The sequence below is a fragment of the Sinocyclocheilus anshuiensis genome, unplaced genomic scaffold, assembly GCF_001515605.1.
Source record: "Sinocyclocheilus anshuiensis isolate Anshui unplaced genomic scaffold, SAMN03320099.WGS_v1.1 scaffold2205, whole genome shotgun sequence".
NCBI lineage: Eukaryota > Metazoa > Chordata > Actinopteri > Cypriniformes > Cyprinidae > Sinocyclocheilus > Sinocyclocheilus anshuiensis.
The window spans coordinates 150,661-156,353 of NW_015551115.1; positions in this window are offsets into that span (position 1 = coordinate 150,661).

The window sequence follows — 5,693 nt, forward strand, 5'->3', positions numbered from 1 at the left end:
CACATTTATGAATGATGCTACATGTATTTATGGATCGTTGAATCTGCATTTGCAAATCGTCACAAGTGCATGGATTGCTTTGAATTTGTGTGTTGTATTTTTGAGACCTTCCTGGCAGGTTAAGATTCATAAATATCTTTTTTTTGGAGGATGTTCCGTTAAGCCAATCGCAGTGAGCTTTTAATTCACCAATCAAAATGCTCCTTACTGAACAGAGTCAAGAAGCTCAACGCTGTGCTTGTACTGTGCATTGTTCCATGATCGGGTCCTTGATGTAAAGACATTTTAATGGGTACTCCTTTTTTAGCACCTGATTACAATTTCTACAAAATCACATTATGATTTATATCGTTCGCACAAAATACAGCTACCCAGTTAGCCTGCTGTCTTATACACCAAAGTTGCACATGCCCTGTTTATTCAGATCAATCTGTAATGTTATTAAATAAGTGTTAAATGTCCAGATATTTCATTTAATAACAACAATTATGTAATGTGTTCTGTTGTTGTTATTAGTAGTAGTAGTATCAGGTTAGCAGTAACTTTTGATCAGGCATTAAAAACAGCTACCATTTGACGATTTGCTATATGTTAGATGATTTTCTAACATAAAGAAACCATAATTTCAGTATTAAAGCGTAAGTCTGTTTTGACGAAGGAAACTCGGCTCAGCGGCATGTCCAATCTGTACCATAATCATGAATCTGCTTTAGTGAAGAAATCACAAAATTGCAGTATTGTTTAATCTGTTTCTGAGTAATACATTTCAGTACAGTGTTATAGAAATTTGAGTGATGCTCCTCTTTCTACAGCATAAAGGCCTTGTAAATTATAATTAGATCAATGAAATTCATCTAAACTCTGACTGCATATATACAAGCACAGCAACCTGGTGATCAACTCTGTGTTTCACTCGCTGAGTTGGTGAGAGTGTAATTACATTTTAACTGTTTATCTAGAGAAGAATTATTAAGTTATTGGGGGTTTTTAATAGCACAGTGAATAACACACTACGGAGGGCGGGACACACACATGGTATGATCTAGGCATGGGAGTTGAACACGCAGCAGCTGTGACCAACCATGGCGTGTTGCCCAACACAAATCTTACAGTTAATCACTAGTGCTACTGATTGTTCCTAATATCATATTGATTACCCTGTTTTAATAATAGCAGTCAGCTAATTTTAAATCCATTTACATTTTATACCCCTTTTGTTCCACTTTGGTTTGATGTTCTCTCTGAACCTCAAAAAGAACCATTTGTTTATTTTCAACAAGTGCTCTAATTTTATGACCCTGTTACATAAGTAATCTAGACAAATACTTGGGCATAACTATAGTCCTAAACACCAAGTAATAAGCATAATCTGAATAGGAATGCTCTACTCTTCCTTTTCCCTCCTCTACTTCACTTCCTCAGAGATCGAGCCTGTTGTGAACCATCAGTAAGTTCTGAGTGATAACTTGACAATAAGAACAGTCTTAAATCATCAATCAGAACTCTGCTTATGGCCCTTTCAGCAAACATATACTGACCCAAACCTATCTTAGCATTCTGCCATCCACAGCTAAGATAACAACAGAATACTTCACCAGCTAACCACACCTGGCAAAACCTAGCTGTAAAATCTAGCTCCACATTCTGTTTGATCTTGCATTAGTGTCTAGCCCTTACTCTCAACACGAGTTTGCCAAAATGTTGCAGATGCTCAGTCTAACTGCCCAGACGGCAGACTAACAGGACTGGCTAGGCGTTGTGAGGAACACCCTTCTACCCAGTGTTGCCGACAACCTACTGCACCAGAGTTAAAAGCAACTGGACAACGAGGGAAGAGTACTACTGGCTCATGACTCAAGCGAGAGACTACAAAGAGCTCACCGAGATCATCATCTCCCTGGCCAACAACCTCATGGGTCTGAAACAGGAGGTAAATGATCTCAAGCAACAGATCACGGCGATATCCCAAAAGGACCCCAGCAGAATGGAATTACAAGAGGAAATCAATAGACTTCAAAAGGCTCTGACAGCTGCTGAACAGCGAGAGCACCTGGAAAAGGCAGCCAGAAAGGACCTGGAAAGGAAACTTTCCCACACAAAATTACTATTAAAACAGCAAATTCTGAGCTCTTAGACAAAGTTGCCAGAATTGAGACTCTGATCCAGCAGCTGAACAACACTCAAGACGAACTTGACATGGTCCAAAGAGAATTCAGGTACTCTTATAGGCTGCAAAAGGAACCACAGTGGGAGAGACACCCTACTCCCTCACTCAGCAGTGCAAACTCCCTTAGGCTTGCACAAAGCTACGAAGGCAGGTGCCAGCACTTTCTGCTTAACAACTCAGCTGAACAACACTCAAGACAAACTTGACATGGTCCAAAGAGAACTCAGGTACTCTTATAGGCTGCAAAAGGAACCACAGTGGGAGAGACACCCTACTCCCTCACTCAGCAGTGCAAACTCCCTTAGGCTTGCACAAAGCTACGAAGGCAGGTGCCAGCACTTTCTGCTTAACAACTCAGCCGACAGAACGATAATACCTCCAGCAACCACAGAGAGGAGGGGGTCCCTTCCAAGCATCCCTGCAGCAGCGCATGATGTGACCGCAACCACAGAGAGGAGGGGGTCCCTTCCAAGCATCCCTGCAGCAGTGCATGATGTGACCACCAGAAACCTTGACAAGCTAGACAGAAACATTTGCATATTTTGGTGAAGAACGGTGGCATCGTTTTAAACATTGCATGCAAGCAGACCCAGTAATCAATCTTATGTGTTTGTCTCATAAGTTTTATTAACTTATTATACATGCGCGTAACAGTTTCTGATCAAAATCAGATAAAACTATAGCTTGAATGTGCCTTCCTACAAGTAGTATAAAGTTTTTAGTGCTATAATGTGTTTAAATCATACGATAAGAAACTAACCTGATTTTAGTGAAGAAATCCTAATGTCTGTTGTTAGTAGAGCGTATGCCTTTTCTGACGAAGAAACTCAGATTAGCAGCCCATATAAATGGTACCAGAATAAATCAGTCTGATCTTGGGTGATGAAATCCCCTTTTTCAGCACTGTTGTAGGTGATCTGAGCGATGCTCCTCATTTCACTGATTTAAGGCCTTATTATGTGTTACGTATCATTGTATTCATATTGATCCGCTCATGTGAAACATTTACGTCAAATTAATGGTGTTATTCTAGCGTAACTAACTATGAATTCGCCATTGCCTGTGAATTGAACGTGCTGTTTTGATTTGTGAATGAGTTGCATGCAGTGGTGGAGGTAACGAATTACAACCAATCATGTTACTGTAATTAAGTAGTTTTTTCGGGTACTTGTACTTTTTTGAGTATATTTTTAAAGCTGTACTTTTATTTGTACTTAAGTACAAATTAAGCAAAATAATCTACTTCGTTACTTTTAAATCATAGTTCGTTACTGAGTACGCCCACAATTTTAATTGACATTCAAACCTTTGATGGCACTTCAGTAGCCAATAAAGATATCCGAACGTAAACGGACCAATAAAAGCCCAGCCGGCACATGACCGACCTTCAATGTTGAAATATGGTTGAAATAAGGTCAGTTGTTGTTTTAACGTTGAAACAACGTTGATACAACGTTTAATGCTGAACGGTTGAAAACCAGCCGGCACATGACCAACCTTCAACGTTGAAATATGGTTGAAAGCTGATCAGACAGTGAGGGAGCTCCGCGTAATTTAAGGACTCAAAGTTTGGAGAACCAAACTACATGATAGTGTTATCATAAATATCTATATTTTGATAGGCTACTGAAATATCTGACAAGGTTCCATTACTCATTTTCCACAGTATCTACCGAATATACACAGATACAAGCTGCGTCTCTCTTTCCTCTCCGACATTGAGCACGTTTACAAGGTGTTTGGTTTCATTTCTTTGACATGTTCAATATATCAAAATGATATATTTTTGATATGTTCAATAAATCGTGGCCTGTGCGTAGCCACGATTTACCTTGTAGTCAGAGCGGCTATCTGTAGCCCACTTATAGTCAAACCTGATTCACTTAAGTTTTTGGCCAGGCAGCGCATGAGATGGTTGATATCCCATCATGTTTGCAGTGTCAATAATATCTACAAAGATATAAGTGTCATTTCATGACATGGTCTAGATTTAGCCACGATTTAGCTCTAAATTGGACGGGTTTACGAGTAGTCTGCTTTTAGCCCACCTGGCGAAATCGAGGCAATCTGTGGTCTAATTTTAACGGCTTGGCTATAGCCCTATACCAGTAACCAGACCAGCGATGAGCATGGTAAAAATAGCCTTAAAATTGTTTACATGTAGTTTTCACCCACGCAGCTTCTTATCAAATGCAAGTAAACTTTTGAAACATTTAAATTAGCATTATTTTTGGCATAATAAATAATGCTATATTTAATAATGCTGTAAAATAATTAAATAAAATATAAAATAATGCTAATTTAAATGTTTCAAAAGTTTACTTGCATTTGATAATATGATGTCATGCATCCCACAAGCTAAATGTTACATTCATACACATTATATGATATTATTGATAGTCGGCTGTCTTTCATTTTATAAATAAAAATGCAATTACAATTCCCAACCGCTAGATGGCAATTGTAGCCCTACTGAAACATGAATACTGGCAACCCAAGACATGAGAGTAAGTAGAGATCAGTGTTGTGTTTTGAATTTTCTTTTTACACGAGAGAGCACTAAGTTTACCTGTCGGAGAGCAACGGGCAAACAACAAACGATAAAGGACATTCCTACTTGGTCTTGTAAGTATCTGTGTTTTCGTTTTGACATGTGTTCATTATTTATATTATTTGTTATCATGTTTAGGAACAGTGACATTTTAGTGAAGGAAGCAGATCGTAGTTGATAGTGATCCGTGACTAGGCCCAAGGTTCAGCACGCATGTGTTCAGAGGATTAATTGCAAAATTTAATAGAGTAAAAGTTTTATCATTTGTAAGTGTTTACAAACTCAAGCTATGTTAAAACCACGCAAGAAGAGGCGAAAGAGCAAACAACAGAACAAACACAGCTTTGACAAAGATGAATCCATATTAATTTATACAGTCAACACACTCAGAATAATTGGAGAAACTGAGGAGGAGAATCAGGGTATCTTCCGTCCATTCCAAATCCGTTTTCAATTAAAAAACAGAAAACGAAAAATGTAATCGTTTTTTAATTTATCATTTTATTGCCTTTGTTTAATATTTACTTAAAGTTATATTTTTCTATTCTGCCAGACACATAATCTACTCTAAATAATGGATTTTAGAATATTGGCCTAAAAATGGAATATGACATTTTGATTTTTTAACTAAGCTGTGACCCGGAAGTTCACGCGCCGGGACGAATGGAAACGGAAGAGTGCGGATGCCGAATTCAGTCGTGAAACTTCCTTCAAGCAAGCCATGGATACATACACGCTTTTCAAGGGTCCTAAGTTCGTCACTTCCGCCAAAATGGCTGAACTATTTTTTTGACATCACATCGTATATCAGCTTCTCATCAAACTTTCTGTCCAATCAAATGCTCTCTAGAATCCGAAGCGCCTACACTATATCCCCTACACTATAAAATAGACGCTGAAGCCACGGCTGAAATCAGTCACTTGTCCACAGAATGAGTATTTTCTGTACAGTGAATGGCACGTAGTGCATAGTGC